We start from the raw sequence: 15,271 nt of genomic DNA, 5'->3' as shown, positions 1-15,271 counted from the left end.
AATCGGGCCCTATGATTTTATGAGACTTGTAACTTTTAATTTTAATGGATATCTTAATTAACATTCTTTTAATGTAGTATTACTTGTTTTTATTCTGATGTACTGTTTTTATGATGAGAATGATCATACTTTTGATCGAATAAAAATCTATCTAACCCACCCCACAAAATATTTGTCCACCGAGAGAGCTACAAAAATGACCTTCCTTAAACAAAGGGGTGGGTGCCACTAGTCACCTTCCAGCAGCATTTCTTGGTCTCTCTTTAAGGCCACGAGGCAATTGTGTTTCCGGATACATTAGATTTACACTGGTGACATAATGAGAGCTGATGGGTTATTACTGGCAGCGCCTAAGCAGGCAATAGCAGTTAAGTGCACCTTGGTTGTACGGGCAGCACCAAATAATTGAGGCCTTTGGAATTATGTGGCGGGAGAGGACCAAATTATGTGGTACAGTTTACTAAACTATGGAGCAAGAAATGGCAAATGATGTATAATTCTGCACATTTTGTGACAGTATTACCACATTATGTTGTCATTTTTTACAGGTGTACACTGTCTGGGTAAAGATCCCACCACATTCGTGCCAGTCTGAAGCTAAATACAGCAATAAGCAACAGAAAGGTGAAAGGTCAACCTTTGCTAAGGGCCTTCACTGTGCAGCAACACGTGTCGGTTGCATTTTGAATAACTTTTGTTTCGTTTTAGCTGGAAACCATTTATCGTTTAGGTTAAAATCTGCAGTTTTGCAGCAGCTGGTGGACACATGCCCCACCCTACTGGGGGGTACATTTCCACGAAGCCCTCCCTACGTGAGGGGGCATGTCCATGCAGCCTGCCCTGTTGGGGGGCACCAGCTCACAGAGTTCACCCACTCTCCTTGGGGGCACTGCCCACGGTGCCCAGCCGCTCAGAGAAGATGGCTGGCGTGAACCTCGCCAGGCTCCCCCGGTCCCTGGACCAGTCCAGCTGCGCTCCACGCGGCAGCATCTTCCTCCTCCTCCTCCTCCCTGGCTCGGGTGCTCTGTATTCACTTGTAGTTCTCTCATTTAAATGCCTGTTTGCGCATGCCCAGTCCCGCCGCCGCCGCTGACGGTGACGTCCGAGCCCGTCTGTATCCCGGGAGAGCACGGGCTATGGTGACTGGTTGCCATGGAAATACACCTTTGTTGGAGACTGGGAACCCGAGCATCTCCTCTGTGCAGGCGACGTGGCTTTAGGAAGTGAGCTCGGGCCTCGGCTGTGCAGGGCTTTGCATAGGAGAGCTGCAGCCCGACTACACCATCCTTGGGGAGCGGGAGCCCGCCTGTACCATCCTTGGAGAGCGGGAGCCCGCCTGTACCACCCTTGGAGAGCGGGAGCCCGCCTGCACCACCCTTGGAGAGCAGGAGTCTGCCTGGCCCTGTACAACCCTTGGAGAGCGGGAGCCCGCCTGTACCACCCTTGGAGAGCGGGAGCCCGCCTGTACCACCCTTGGAGAGCGGGAGCCCGCCTGTACCACCCTTGGAGAGCGGGAGCCCGCCTGTACCACCCTTGGAGAGCGGGAGCCCGCCTGTACCACCCTTGGAGAGGGGAAGTCTACCTGTACCATCCTTGGAGAGGGGGAGTCTGCCTGTACCACCCTGGGAGAGCGGGAGTCTGCCTGTAGCACCCTGGGAGAGGGGGAGTCTGCCTGTACCACCCTTGGAAAGCGGGAGTTTGTCCACACCAGCGTGGAAGAGTGGTAGCCTGGCCATAACACATTGGGAGAGCGGGCGCCTGTCCACCCGCCCTTGGAGAGCGGGCGCCTGTCCACCCACCCTTGGAGAGCCGGCGCCTGTCCTCGGGGGAGCTTCATTTATCTTTCTAGGACTGCGGGTTCACACACAGGGCCAGCCTGTGAGGACGAGGCCTGTCGCTGACCGAGACACTGACCGAACCGGGGCTGCCCCCTGGAGAGAGAGAACCTTCCCCAGCGTAAAGGTACTGACCGAACAAGAATCCCGCGAGAGCCGGAACCTGTAGCCCATGGGCGCCCTACAGGAGACCCCATCCTGTGATAGACCAAACCCCGCCCCTGAAGGTTGCGCGGACAGAACATGAACTGCAAAGGACATTCTGCGGAAAAAATAACCTGTGACTGGGGGTTGCCCTGAAGGGACCGGGCCTGTAGACACAGCCTGTGAGGGACCGAACCTGTGCCCGGGGGCTGAGCAACAGATGCCATCCGGCGGGAAACAGAACTTGTAGTTAGGGACGCACTGAACGAATGCCAGCGGCACTCGCCACTCCGGAGAGAGCCACCCTGAACTGCAGGCTGTGTGGAAGCACGGAGACTCTGGGGACCAGCCTGGGGCGCACAGATCCGGGCCACGAGGCGCTACAAGCATCATCCCGGAGAGACGCCGTCCTAATGTGAGAGCATGTACCCCAGGACTAGAGACAAGGCCTGGCCCCTGTGAGAGGCGAGCCCTACTCTCGAGAAGCTGCAAAGGTTAGTCTGGGGTAGTTAACATCCCGCTGTCGGCGGTCTCGGCGAGACCTCTTTTAAAACCGATGGGTTCCCATAGAGACATCTGCTGTAACTAAGCGTCTGCACATAGCGCCTTGATGGGAACAGCTGCTGTAACTAAGGAGCTGTATGTAACACCTTGATGGAAACAGCTGCTGTAACCAAGGAGATGCCTATGGCGCCCTGATGGAGACAGCTTCCGTAACCAAGGAAATGCATATAGCGCCCTGATGGAGACAGCTGCCGTAACCAAGGAGCTGCGTATAGCGCCCTGATGGAGACAGCTGCCGTAACCAAGGAGATGCATATAGCACTCTGACAGAGCCGGATCCAGCCACTGAGCTCTGTGCAGCTGGAGGTGCCAGAGCTGCCGGGGGCGCCCGTCTGGTTTTCTGAGGTGAGACCGCAGCCGTCCACATTTGTCAGGCGAGCAGCGTAGTGGGGAGTGGGTGGGGGTGGGGGGGGGGGGATAGGCGTGGGGAGCAGAGGGTGCCTCGCTGGTAGTGTGTTGATTGTGGGGCGCACCGCCGGGTGCAGAAGGTGAGCTGGGAGCACCAGAGGGTGGACATGGCATGGGGTGGCCGGGGCAGTGTTGCAGCACGTGCACCATCGGAGCTGTCCAGGTGCTGAACGGGTCTTCGAACAGGTCTGTCAGAACAGCCCTTCTCTCCCGGTGTTGGGTGGGTGCAGTAGCCCGGTGTTGGGTGGGGGTGTTGGGTGGGTGCAGTAGCCCGGTGTTGGGTGGGTGCAGCAGCCGGGTGTTGGGTGGGTGCAGCAGCCCGGTGTTGGGTGGGTGCAGCAGCCGGGTGTTGGGTGGGTGCAGCAGCCCGGTGTTGGGTGGGAGCAGTTGAGCTGGGAGCACCAGAGGGTGGACATGGCATCGAGTGGCCGGGGCATTGTTCTAGCACGTGCACCATCGGAGCTGTCCAGGTGCTGAACGGGTCTTCGAACAGGTCTGTCAGGACAGCCCTTCTCTCCCGGTGTTGGGTGGGTGCAGTAGCCCGGTGTTGGGTGGGGGTGTTGGGTGGGTGCAGTAGCCCGGTGTTGGGTGGGTGCAGCAGCCGGGTGTTGGGTGGGTGCAGCAGCCCGGTGTTGGGTGGGTGCAGCAGCCGGGTGTTGGGTGGGTGCAGCAGCCCGGTGTTGGGTGGGAGCAGTTGAGCTGGGAGCACCAGAGGGTGGACATGGCATCGAGTGGCCGGGGCATTGTTCTAGCACGTGCACCATCGGAGCTGTCCAGGTGCTGAACGGGTCTTCGAACAGGTCTGTCAGGACAGCCCTTCTCTCCCGGTGTTGGGTGGGTGCAGTAGCCCGGTGTTGGGTGGGTACAGCAGCCGGGTGATGGGTGGGTGCAGCAGCCCGGTGTTGGGTGGATGCAGCAGCCGGGTGTTGGGTGGGTGCAGTAGCCTGGTGTTGGGTGGGTGCAGTAGCCCGGTGTTGGGTGGGTGCAGCAGCCGGGTGTTGGGTGGGTGCAGCAGCCCGGTGTTGGGTGGGTGCAGCAGCCGGGTGTTGGGTGGGTGCAGTAGCCTGGTGTTGGGTGGGGGTGTTGGGTGGGTGCAGTAGCCCGGTGTTGGGTGGGTGCAGCAGCCGGGTGTTGGGTGGGTGCAGTAGCCTGGTGTTGGGTGGGGGTGTTGGGTGGGTGCAGTAGCCCGGTGTTGGGTGGGTGCAGCAGCCGGGTGTTGGGTGGGTGCAGTAGCCCGGTGTTGGGTGGGGGTGTTGGGTGGGTGCAGTAGCCCGGTGTTGGGTGGGTGCAGTAGCCTGGTGTTGGGTGGGGGTGTTGGGTGGGTGCAGCAGCCCGGTGTTGGGTGGGTGCAGCAGCCGGGTGTTGGGTGGGTGCAGCAGCCCGGTGTTGGGTGGGAGCAGTTGAGCTGGGAGCACCAGAGGGTGGACATGGCATCGAGTGGCCGGGGCATTGTTCTAGCACGTGCACCATTGGAGCTGTCCAGGTGCTGAAAGGGTCTTCGAACAGGTCTGTCAGGACAGCCCTTCTCTCCCGGTGTTGGGTGGGTGCAGTAGCCCGGTGTTGGGTGGGTGCAGCAGCCGGGTGTTGGGTGGGTGCAGTAGCCCGGTGTTGGCTGGGTGCAGCAGCCCGGTGTTGGGTGGGTGCAGCAGCCGGGTGTTGGGTGGGTGCAGTAGCCTGGTGTTGGGTGGGGGTGTTGGGTGGGTGCAGTAGCCCGGTGTTGGGTGGGTGCAGCAGCCGGGTGTTGGGTGGGTGCAGCAGCCCGGTGTTGGGTGGATGCAGCAGCCGGGTGTTGGGTGGGTGCAGTAGCCTGGTGTTGGGTGGGGGTGTTTAGTGGGTGCAGTAGCCCGGTGTTGGGTGGGTGCAGCAGCCGGGTGTTGGGTGGGTGCAGCAGCCGGGTGTTGGGTGGGTGCAGCAGCCGGGTGTTGGGTGGGTGCAGTAGCCTGGTGTTGGGTGGGTGCAGTAGCCCGGTGTTGGGTGGGTGCAGCAGCCGGGTGTTGGGTGGGTGCAGTAGCCGGGTGTTGGGTGGGTGCAGTAGCCCGGTGTTGGGTGGGGGTGTTGGGTGGGTGCAGTAGCCCGGTGTTGGGTGGGTGCAGCAGCCGGGTGTTGGGTGGGTGCAGCAGCCGGGTGTTGGGTGGGTGCAGCAGCCGGGTTTGGGTGGGTGCAGCAGCCCGGTGTTGGGTGGGTGCAGCAGCCGGGTGTTGGGTGGGTGCAGCTGCCCGGTGTTGGGTGGGTGCAGTAGCCCGGTGTTGGTTGGGTGCAGTAGCCGGGTGTTGGGTGGGTGCAGCTGTCCGGTGTTGGGTGGGAGCAGCAGCCGGGTTTGGGTGGGTGCAGCAGCCCGGTGTTGGGTGGTTGCAGCAGCCGGGTGTTGGGTGGGTGCAGCAGCCGGGTGTTGGGTGGTTGCAGCAGCCGGGTATTGGGTGGTTGCAGCAGCCGGGTGTTGGGTGGGTGCAGCTGCCCGGTGTTGGGTGGGTGCAGTAGCCCGGTGTTGGGTGGGTGCAGTAGCCCGGTGTTGGGTGGGTGCAGCTGCCCGGTGTTGGGTGGTTGCAGCAGCCGGGTGTTGGGTGGGTGCAGTAGCCCGATGTTGGGTGGGTGCAGTAGACCGGTGGGTGGGTGCAGCAGCCCGGTGTTGGGTGGGTGCAGTAGCCCGGTTTTGGGTGGGTGCAGCTGCCCGGTGTTGGGTGGTTGCAGCAGCCGGGTGTTGGGTGGGTGCAGTAGCCCGATGTTGGGTGGGTGCAGTAGCCCGGTGGGTGGGTGCAGCAGCCCGGTGTTGGGTGGGTGCAGCAGCCCGGTGTTGGGAAGGAGCAGCAGCCCAGGTGTGCAGGGGGTCGCCTCGGAGTGGAATGTGTTAGGACGGAAGCTGCTGTCCGGTGTGTGGCATGTGGTATGTTCCGGCGTCTGGCGGGGCTGCAGTCTGGTGTGTGAAAGGCGCTGGCGTGTGGCAAAGAATGTTGTTTGGTGTGTGAGGTGCTGCAGCCCAGAGTGTGTGGATGTGCTGCACCCCTTTATTTGGGGGGTGCTGCAGTCTGCTCTGTGTGCGCTGCGGCCAGTGTGTGTGAGGTGCTCGAGCCAGAAATGTAGGAACTGCTGCAGCTTAGAATGTGTGATTAGCTTTTCACCCTGGTATGTGGAGGGAGCTACAGGCTGGTCTGTGGAGTGTGCTGCAGCCTAGTATATGTGAACTGCTGTTCACCCTGGTCCGTTGAGGGTGCTGCGCCTCGTGTGTGTGTATTTTGTAGCCTGGTGTGTGAAGGGTCCTGCATGGTGGTCTGTGGAGGGTCCTGCAGGGTGGTCTGTGGAGGGTGCTTCAGCCTCGTGTGTGTTTTTTTCTGTTATAGCCTGGTCTGTGGAGGGTGCTGCAGCCTCGTATGTGTGGACTTTGCTTCATATTGCTGTGCGGAGAGTGCTGCAGGGTGGTCTGTGGAGGGTGCTGCCGCCTCGTGTGTGTGGACTTTGCTTTATCTTGCTTGTGGAGAGTGCTGCAGGCTGGCCTTTGGATGGGGCTTCAGCCTTGTGTGTGTGATTGTTGTAGCCTGGTCTGTGGAGGATGCTGCAGCCTCGTGTGTGGTTTTTGTTATAGCCTGTTGTGTAGATAGTGCTGCAGGCTGGTCTGTGGAGGGTACTGCAGCCTTGTGTGTGTTTTTTGTTATAGCCTGGTCTGTGGAGGATACTGCAGCCTCGTGTGTGTGGTTTTTGTTATAGCCTGTTGTAAAGAGAGTGCTGCAGGCTGGTCTGTGGAGGGTATTGCAGCCTTGTGTATGTGTTTTTTATTATAGCCTGTTCTGTGGAGGGTGCTGCAGCCTGGTCTGTGGAGGGTGCTGTAGCCTGGTCTGTGGAGGGTGCTGTAGCCTGGTCTGTGGAGGGTGTTCTTGCCGGGGCATTACAGGGCTTGCAGTCAAGTGTGGGAACTGGGCTGCACCGTGGTGTGTGGGGAGTGCTGCAATCTAGTGTGGGGTGCTGCAGGATGGGGGGTGGAAAGTGCTCAGCTGGATTGTGGTGCATGTGGAGTGCGCTGCAGCCTGGGGTGTGGAAAGGGCTGAGCCGGGGAGTTTGGTGCATGTTGAGTGTGCTGCAGGCTGGCGTGTGCATCATGCTGCAGCCCGGTGCACGGAGGGTGCTGCAGGCTGGCGCGTGCATCATGCTGCAGTCCGGTGCATGGAGGGTGCTGCAGGCTAGCGCGTGCATCATTCTGCAGTCCGGTGCATGGAGGGTGCTGCAGGCTGGCGGTGCAGTCCGGTGCATGGAGGGTGCTGCAGGCTGGCACGTGCATCATGCTGCAGTATGGTGCGTGCATCATGCTGCAGTCCAGTGCATGGAGGGTGCTGCAGGCTGGCGCATGAATCATGCTGCAGTCTGGTGCATGGAGGGTGCTGCAGGCTGGCGCTGCAGTCCGGTGCATGGAGGGTGCTGCAGGCTGGCGCGTGCATCATGCTGCAGTCCGGTGCATGGAGGGTGCTGCAGGCTGGCGCTGCAGTCCGGTGCATGGAGGGTGCTGCAGGCTGGCGTGTGCATCATGCCGCAGTCCGATGCACGGAGGGTGCTGCAGGCTGGCTCGTGCATCATGCTGCGGAAGGCGCTGCAGGCTGGCGCGTGCATCATGCTGCAGTCCGCTGCATGGAGGGCGCTGCAGGCTGGCGCGTGCATCATGCTGCAGTCCGCTGCGTGGAGGGTGCCACAGGCTGGCGCGTGCATCATGCTGCAGTCCGGTGCACGGAAGGTGCTGCAGGCTGGCACGTGCATCATGCTGCAGTCCAGTGCATGGAGGGTGCCGCAGGCTGGCACGTGCATCATGCTGCAGTCCGGTGCATGGAGGGTGCTGCAGGCTGGCGCGTGCATCATGCTGCAGTCCAGTGCATGGAGGGTGCCGCAGGCTGGCACGTGCATCATGCTGCAGTCCGGTGCATGGAGGGTGCTGCAGGCTGGCGCTGCAGTCCGGTGCATGGAGGGTGCTGCAGGCTGGCACGTGCATCATGCTGCCGTCCGGTGCATGGAGAGTACTGCAGGCTGGCGCTTGCATCATGGTGCAGTCCGGTGCATGGAGGGTGCTGCAACGCTGGCGCATGCATCATGCTGCAGTCCAGTGCACGGAGGGTGCTGCAGGCTGGCACGTGCATCATGCTGCAGTCTGGTGCATGGAAGGTGCTGCAGACTGGCGCTGCAGTCCGGTGCATTGAGGGTGCTGCAGGCTGGCGCGTGCATCATGCTGCAGTCCGGTGCATGGAGGGTACTGCAGTTGATGGGTGAATCCTAGCTTGTACCAGCGTGTGTGTGTGTGGAGGGGGGGGCGCGCTACAGTCTGGTGCGTGCTGCAGCCAAGGCTGTGGACCCTGTTGCTGCCTGTGTGGAAAGTGCTGTCAACTCATGTGGGAAAGTGCTGCTGCCAAAGTGGGCAAAAGGTGGATGAAAGGTGCTGCAGCCGGTCTGTGGAAAGTTGTGTAGTCTGCTGTGGAAACAGGTGAGTGGATGGAGCCAAGAAAGGCTGCGTGGAGTACCATCACAGTACAGTCTGTTGACATAACTGTAGAGGAGATGATGTGGCCCAACGGTAGGGCTTTAAGTGGGCCGGTCCTGCCGGTGCTCAGCACCGGCAGTTCTAAAAAGCAGGTGCAGAGACGAGTCCCTATCCGGCTCTCCATTTTTGCCCTCAGGATCAAAAACCTAAATCTTATCTCTGCAGCAGCGCCACCGTTCAGTGTCTTTGACGTAACTTCAAAGAGACTCGTTAGAGTTCAGTCACAGGTTCATCCTTTCAGAACTGAAGCATTTTCAATTATTTTATACAACACTGGCGATATGAAAAGTGAGGGGGCCCCCTCCGAGCTCAATCAGGAGCTCTCCGGCCAGAGTGCAGTGCCGAGGGGGCCCCTTGGAGCTTGAGGCCCCCCCCGCACCGCGGGGGCTGCAGGGGCCTGTGTTATGCCCCTGATATACAAGGAAGCCATAGTTGTTGGTTATTCATGTTACGCTGCAAACAACCATTGACAAAATCAATAGTACTGGCTTGTTGTAATTATAATGTTACTGCTGTATTATATATCTGACTGTAATGACGTAAGTAGCAAAATACCAGTCGGGAGGTATACTAAGCTAAGCATAGATTTTTAGCGTAGGTGCTTTTAAGCCCTCCACATAATTACATCGGCCACGCCCTTTTGAGAGAACCCCCAACCCCCTTCTTTTCATCCCAGTTATAGCCCTGCCTGATGGCTAGAGCAGTCGACATAGAAGCTGGGGAACCAGGTTCGAGTCTCGGCAGGGACGCTCAACATCCTGTGATTCTGGGCACATCACTTAATGTCCCCGAACCTAACAAAAATGAATGTGTCCATATGTTACCCAGCTGGGTCACTTGTACAGCGCCCGGATACCTTCGGGTCCCTAACTCTCCCAACCTCACCCCTTACTCTCTCTCCCTCTGAATCAGCCTCACCCCTTACTCTCTCTCCCTCACACTCTCTCTCCCTCTGAATCAACCTCACCCCTTACTCTCTCTCCCTCACACTCTCTCCCTCTGAATCAACCTCACCCCTTACTCTCTCTCCCTCTGCATCAACCTCACCCCTTAGTCTCTCTCCCTCTGTATCAACCTCACCCCTTACTCTCTCTCCCTCTGCATCAACCTCACCCCTTAGTCTCTCTCCCTCTGTATCAGCCTCACCCCTTACTCTCTCTCCCTCACACTCTCTCTCCCTCTGAATCAGCCTCATCCCTTACTCTCTCTCCCTCACACTCTCTCTCCCTCTAAATCAACCCCACCCCTTACTCTCTCTCCCTCATACACTCTCTCCCCCTCTGAATCAGCCTCTCTCCCTCACGCTCTCTCTCCCTCTGAATCAGTCTCACCCCTTACTCTCTCTCCCTCACACTCTCTCTCCCTCTGAATCAGCCTCACCCCTTACTCTCTCTCCCTCACACTCTCTCTCCCTCTAAATCAACCCCACCCCTTACTCTCTCTCCCTCATACACTCTCTCCCCCTCTGAATCAGCCTCTCTCCCTCACGCTCTCTCTCCCTCTGAATCAGTCTCACCCCTTACTCTCTCTCCCTCACACTCTCTCTCCCTCTAAATCAGCCTCACCCCTTACTCTCTCTCCCTCACGCTCTCTCTCCCTCTGAATCAGCCTCACCCCTTACTCTCTCTCCCTCTCCCTCTCTCTCCCTCTGAATCAGCCTCACCCCTTACTCTCTCTCCCTCACGCTCTCTCTCCCTCTGAATCAGCCTCACCCCTTACTCTCTCTCCTCTCTCTCCCTCTGAATCAGCCTCACCCCTTACTCTCTCTCCTCACACTCTCTCTCCCTCTGCATCAGCCTCACCCCTTACTCTCTCTCCCTCTGATTTAGCCTCACCTCTGAATCAGCCTCACCCCTGTCTCTACATTACCTCTGCCTCTTTACGTCATCTTTGTTCTTTCCATGCCACCCTATTTAACGGTGACATCAGAGCATGTCTTTCCTACAGCGCGAGGAACAGGCTGGTGAGACTCTGAATTCCACACAAAATGTTATTGTTGCAAGATAAAAAAAATCTAGATTCCAGTGCAAAGATGAATTTCTTTACCAATGGTTGTTCAGGCTCACTTTTGATGCTCACCGGTGCTAGATGTCAGACAGCCGGATCTTTCCACTTTTTTTTTGAGTGCCCCCACTTCTGAAAGTGTCATGGACGCCTCCTCAGGGGTAGTAAGTGCTACATAAATGCAATTCCAATACAATACAATGAATAATTCATTGTTGTTTGGCAGCACGAGGACTTAAGTTAACATAAAATGGATAATACATTTAAAGCTGATTTGAGGAAGGGCCTGAACATATTTCTCCTCTTTGGCCCCAGAAAACTTTGATGGCACTAACCTGGTGTGAGAGTTGTTGTCTCCTGGTGAGTGGAAAGTGTGCCCTCTGTTTGGAACCTGCTACTTCCTGGGGTGATTTGCAGTAGACTGTGATTGCATTTATTTTTTTTGTGTCGAAATTTTTTATTAGCATTTCATAAATACAGAACAGAAATCATATCATAAAGTAGCAGAATGTATAGCACTTTGCAGTATAGAAATATTGATAAATACAATTGTATATAAAAAAACGAATGCATCAGAATATATATAGTAATGTAAGTGAGGACTGGATAAGGATAAATCATGATATTAAGCACAAATAAAACAATCATCATTAAATATTAAATATGTGACTACTAGGTGTCAAGCTAACGTAATGCAAAAAAAAAGGTTGAAATCTGAAATTATGAAAGTATTAATTTGCTAATACATTAAATTACACAGTTCATTAAATAAATACATTTACATATCGAAAAGGTAATATGTGGATACAAATACAAGATCATCCAATTGAAAGTAAGAATGTAACGGTATTGGCTGAGTAGGGCTTATCAAGTGTGCAATACTTTAAACTATATAAATGCCGTAACTAGGCGGTTGAGGGAGAGGGATAGAAAAGAATAAAATTATTTTGTAATTGCATTTATATAGCGCTTACTACCCCTGATGAGGTGCTGTGGAAGTTGTCACAGCCCGGACATATTTATCAATTGTTCAGCGTGTGCTGTAGCACCGGGGACCGGAGACCTTATAGACCAAGTGAACCGAATTATAGCTGTATGTACCTACCCAGCCAGCTCACTCGGGGGGGGGGGGGTATTTTCCTTGCTTGTGCCAATGCTCATTACAGCTCCCACACTAGAAGCAGTTGCAGTAGTTGGGAGCATTCTTACTCAGGTGGTGGGAGTCTTAGTGCCTCGTGTGTGAAGGGTGGTGCGGGACCAGGGCACAAGTCGGGGGTACACGCGGGTAGACGGCGTCCACCCACTCTTTCCACAGGGTGCACACTGTCCCCCATGCCAAGAAGTTGGGCCCCACAGAAATATGCTGAACGTGTCCCGTCAGCAGCGCCTGCACATTGTTTGCTTTCATTCCCAGCAGCAACGTGCAGGCAGCGAGGGAGCTTTTTTCACCTCCAGCTGAGCCGCAGTTAAGGGGCCAGCGGGCCTCCTTTTATTTGAATATCCTGACTGGAGCCGCCTGAAACCTCACACTTAAATGTAAATGCCACTCACAGCTTATCTCTTCACAGGTACTTACCCCGTTCACCGCGGCGCAAATTCCGCCCTGGTGCGGGTATTTCATTAGGTCGGCGGGCTGCATCGGCCAACGGTCGTGCGCAGCACCAGGGAAGTAGTGCTCGCGTCGGCCAACATGGAACGGGTTAAGACAGGCATATGCTGTCTCCTTTCTGGTGAAGAATTGGCTTGGTAGTTTAGTCTGCCCTGTTCCCATGATGCACTGGGCCAGGGACAGACTGATTTGCATATAGCCAGGTTCTGAGCTGGGATGGGGCAGTGAGATAAATAACGGTGATGGATCAAGCCCTGATCTTTGGACTGGGTAAGAGTGGTCTGTTTAACTCAGACACTCTGTTCATCACCACCCCCTTTTCTAAATCGTTTTTGGCCACTATAGGTGTGGCAGGGTATACTCAGACATGAGTCCCTTTCTCACTGCTCCATCAGGATTCAAGCAAGCCGGGCCGAAGAATGCTGAAATGCCAGAAACCGGTCCCCGGTAGCTTGTCTCCTTTCTGGTGAAGAATTGGCTTGGTAGTTTAGTCTGCCCTGTTCCCATGATGCACTGGGCCAGGGACAGACTGATTTGCATATAGCCAGGTTCTGAGCTGGGATGGGGCAGTGAGATAAATAACGGTGATGGATCAAGCCCTGATCTTTGGACTGGGTAAGAGTGGTCTGTTTAACTCAGACACTCTGTTCATCACCACCCCCTTTTCTAAATCGTTTTTGGCCACTATAGGTGTGGCAGGGTATACTCAGACATGAGTCCCTTTCTCACTGCTCCATCAGGATTCAAGCAAGCCGGGCCGAAGAAGGCTGAAATGCCAGAAACCGGTCCCCGGTAGCTTGTCTCCTTTCTGGTGAAGAATTGGCTTGGTAGTTTAGTCTGCCCTGTTCCCATGATGCACTGGGCCAGGGACAGACTGATTTGCATATAGCCAGGTTCTGAGCTGGGATGGGGCAGTGAGATAAATAACGGTGATGGATCAAGCCCTGATCTTTGGACTGGGTAAGAGTGGTCTGTTTAACTCAGACACTCTGTTCATCACCACCCCCTTTTCTAAATCGTTTTTGGCCTCTATAGGTGTGGCATGGTATACTCAGACATGAGTCCCTTTCTCACTGCTCCATCAGGATTCAAGCAAGCCGGGCCGAAGAAGGCTGAAATGCCAGAAACCGGTCCCCGGTAGCTTGTCTCCTTTCTGGTGAAGAATTGGCTTGGTAGTTTAGTCTGCCCTGTTCCCATGATGCACTGGGCCAGGGACAGACTGATTTGCATATAGCCAGGTTCTGAGCTGGGATGGGGCAGTGAGATAAATAACGGTGATGGATCAAGCCCTGATCTTTGGACTGGGTAAGAGTGTTCTGTTTAACTCAGACACTCTGTTCATCACCACCCCCTTTTCTAAAAAGAGTGCTTTATGTAACACACACTATACATTGACAATAAATCATACACATGTGTAAATCAATATGCAAGATTAGCTACATGAGGCAGGGTTAAAAGGTGTAGGAGTCACATGTCCATAGCTCACTGTGCTATATTACAAGGATTACAATGTATGAACTGCAGGTAACAAAAGGACCTCTGTGTTAAAAGCAGTGACCCACTTTACTATCTACATACAATAAAAATCTGTCATCTGCATGTAATGTGTTGTGCTTTGCAGGAGACACATTAACCTTACACTACTTTGGTTCAAATCTGGGGCTTCACAAAACACAGATCTCTCCAACAAATGCGTTAAACTCCAGAGTTATCTCACCATTGTTACTATTCCCTGGGATTTACTGGGCACCTTCACCGCAGATGCCTGAACCCAATCAAATATTTTTAAATTTAGAATTTGCAACCAATTAAGCATAACAAATCCACAGCCATGCTTCTCCTTGTTGGCAATCTCTTTGTGGAAGGGTTTAAAAAAATAAATGTATTAGTTGAGGCCCCGATTTTGTGTCCGGATTGCGCCACTTTTTTGCCACAACCCCAACGCCAAATCTCATTTGTTAAATCTCGTAATGCGCTTACATGTACTCATGATATACCTGATAAACATATGTGTGAGGTCTTAATATCTGAGGTCACTTTTTGTGATGTCACTTCCTGTGAGGTCATTTCCTGTGATGTCACGTGCAATGTCACACGTCGTGACATCATGCGCTGTGACGGCATGAGTCAGAATTTCACTTGCATACTGCCTAACCTGGTTAGTCCCCCCACTTGTGTTTTTTATGAGATGTGCATTGTGCAGGACCATATGTGAAGTAAGGCACAGCCCGGTGTGTGGTGGAGAGCGGTGTGTGGAGGGGCTGGCCCCGCTACTCGGTGTGTGGAGGTGCCGGCGTTGCCGCAGTGGTGTGAAGGTTGCTGTCGTTTGCACAGTAACTCCCCCCCCCCGCCCCCCCTAAAGCACTGTCTTAAGTGCTGTACGCCCTTGGGCAGTGGGGATTTCAGTACGTTGTGTGTGCGCTGTGAACCACTTACTTCACATAAAGCGAAATAAATATTGCAGTAATACATTGAGAGAGTCAAGCTGGGGGGCAGGAGTTCGGAGCAGAGAACATTGTGTCTGTCGGTCAGACGGTTGGAGTCAGGAGACACGTAGTGAGCAGGGTCGGACTGGCCGTAGCGGGCACCAGGCGTTTCCCCAGTGGGCCGCTAGGGTGGGTGCCCTTTTTTCGGCCCCTGGGGGGACGTTTTTGTTACCGGGGGTTGGCAATATCGGCCCCCTGTAACGAAATCAGCTTCAACCGGCCCTCGCAAACTGCTCGACTGCGCCCCGTCACCCCAGGGGGTGCTGGCCGAGCAGTTTGCCAGGGCCGGTTTTGGTTCCCAGTCCGGCCCTGGTAGTGAGGGGGGTGTCTGGGCTTTTAGTTAGGTCGCAGGGTTTGTGCGAGAGATTCCACTGGGTTGGGTTGCTGTGTGGCAGGGTCTGTAGGGGTCATGGACACTGTATGAACGGTTAGTCGGGGTGTCTGCTAGGGTGGGTGTCTGCCATGCACCGGACTGCACAGTTCTCAGTGGCCCTAGGCCAGCCCCCGTTGCCGTGCATGCGTTGCATGGAGCTTTAAGTGGGCCGGTTCCTACCAGTGCTCAGCACAGGCAGTTCTACCCTATCGGGCCCCCCATTTTTGCCCTCACCCTCAGGGTGAAAAAAAAAATCTGAACTCTGCAGTAGTGCCACGCTTCACAGCCTTTGAGATAACTTCAAAGAGACTCGGTGTACTTCTTTCACAGTCTCCTTTC

The 15,271-nt window shown here is 55.4% G+C and overlaps 1 protein-coding gene across 4 annotated transcripts in view; it reads left to right on the top strand.

Moving 5' to 3' along the window:
- The window catches only part of FAM131A (family with sequence similarity 131 member A), a 469,936-nt gene that overhangs the window by 296,283 nt on the left and 158,382 nt on the right, over positions 1-15,271 (top strand). Inside the window, exon 1 of one of the 4 annotated variants that reach the window (XM_086944448.1) lies at positions 1,647-2,473. The exons of 2 other annotated variants lie outside the window; for them this stretch is intronic. The gene's annotated coding sequence lies outside the window, so the exon portion shown is untranslated. Of the gene's footprint in view, positions 1-1,646; positions 2,889-15,271 lie in introns of those variants that run through there. One more of the 4 variants, XM_086944447.1, reaches the window with a different exon arrangement.

Source organism: Lissotriton vulgaris, chromosome 11, assembly GCF_964263255.1.
Source record: "Lissotriton vulgaris chromosome 11, aLisVul1.2, whole genome shotgun sequence".
NCBI lineage: Eukaryota > Metazoa > Chordata > Amphibia > Caudata > Salamandridae > Lissotriton > Lissotriton vulgaris.
This window is presented reverse-complemented; position numbering and strand designations above follow the sequence as displayed.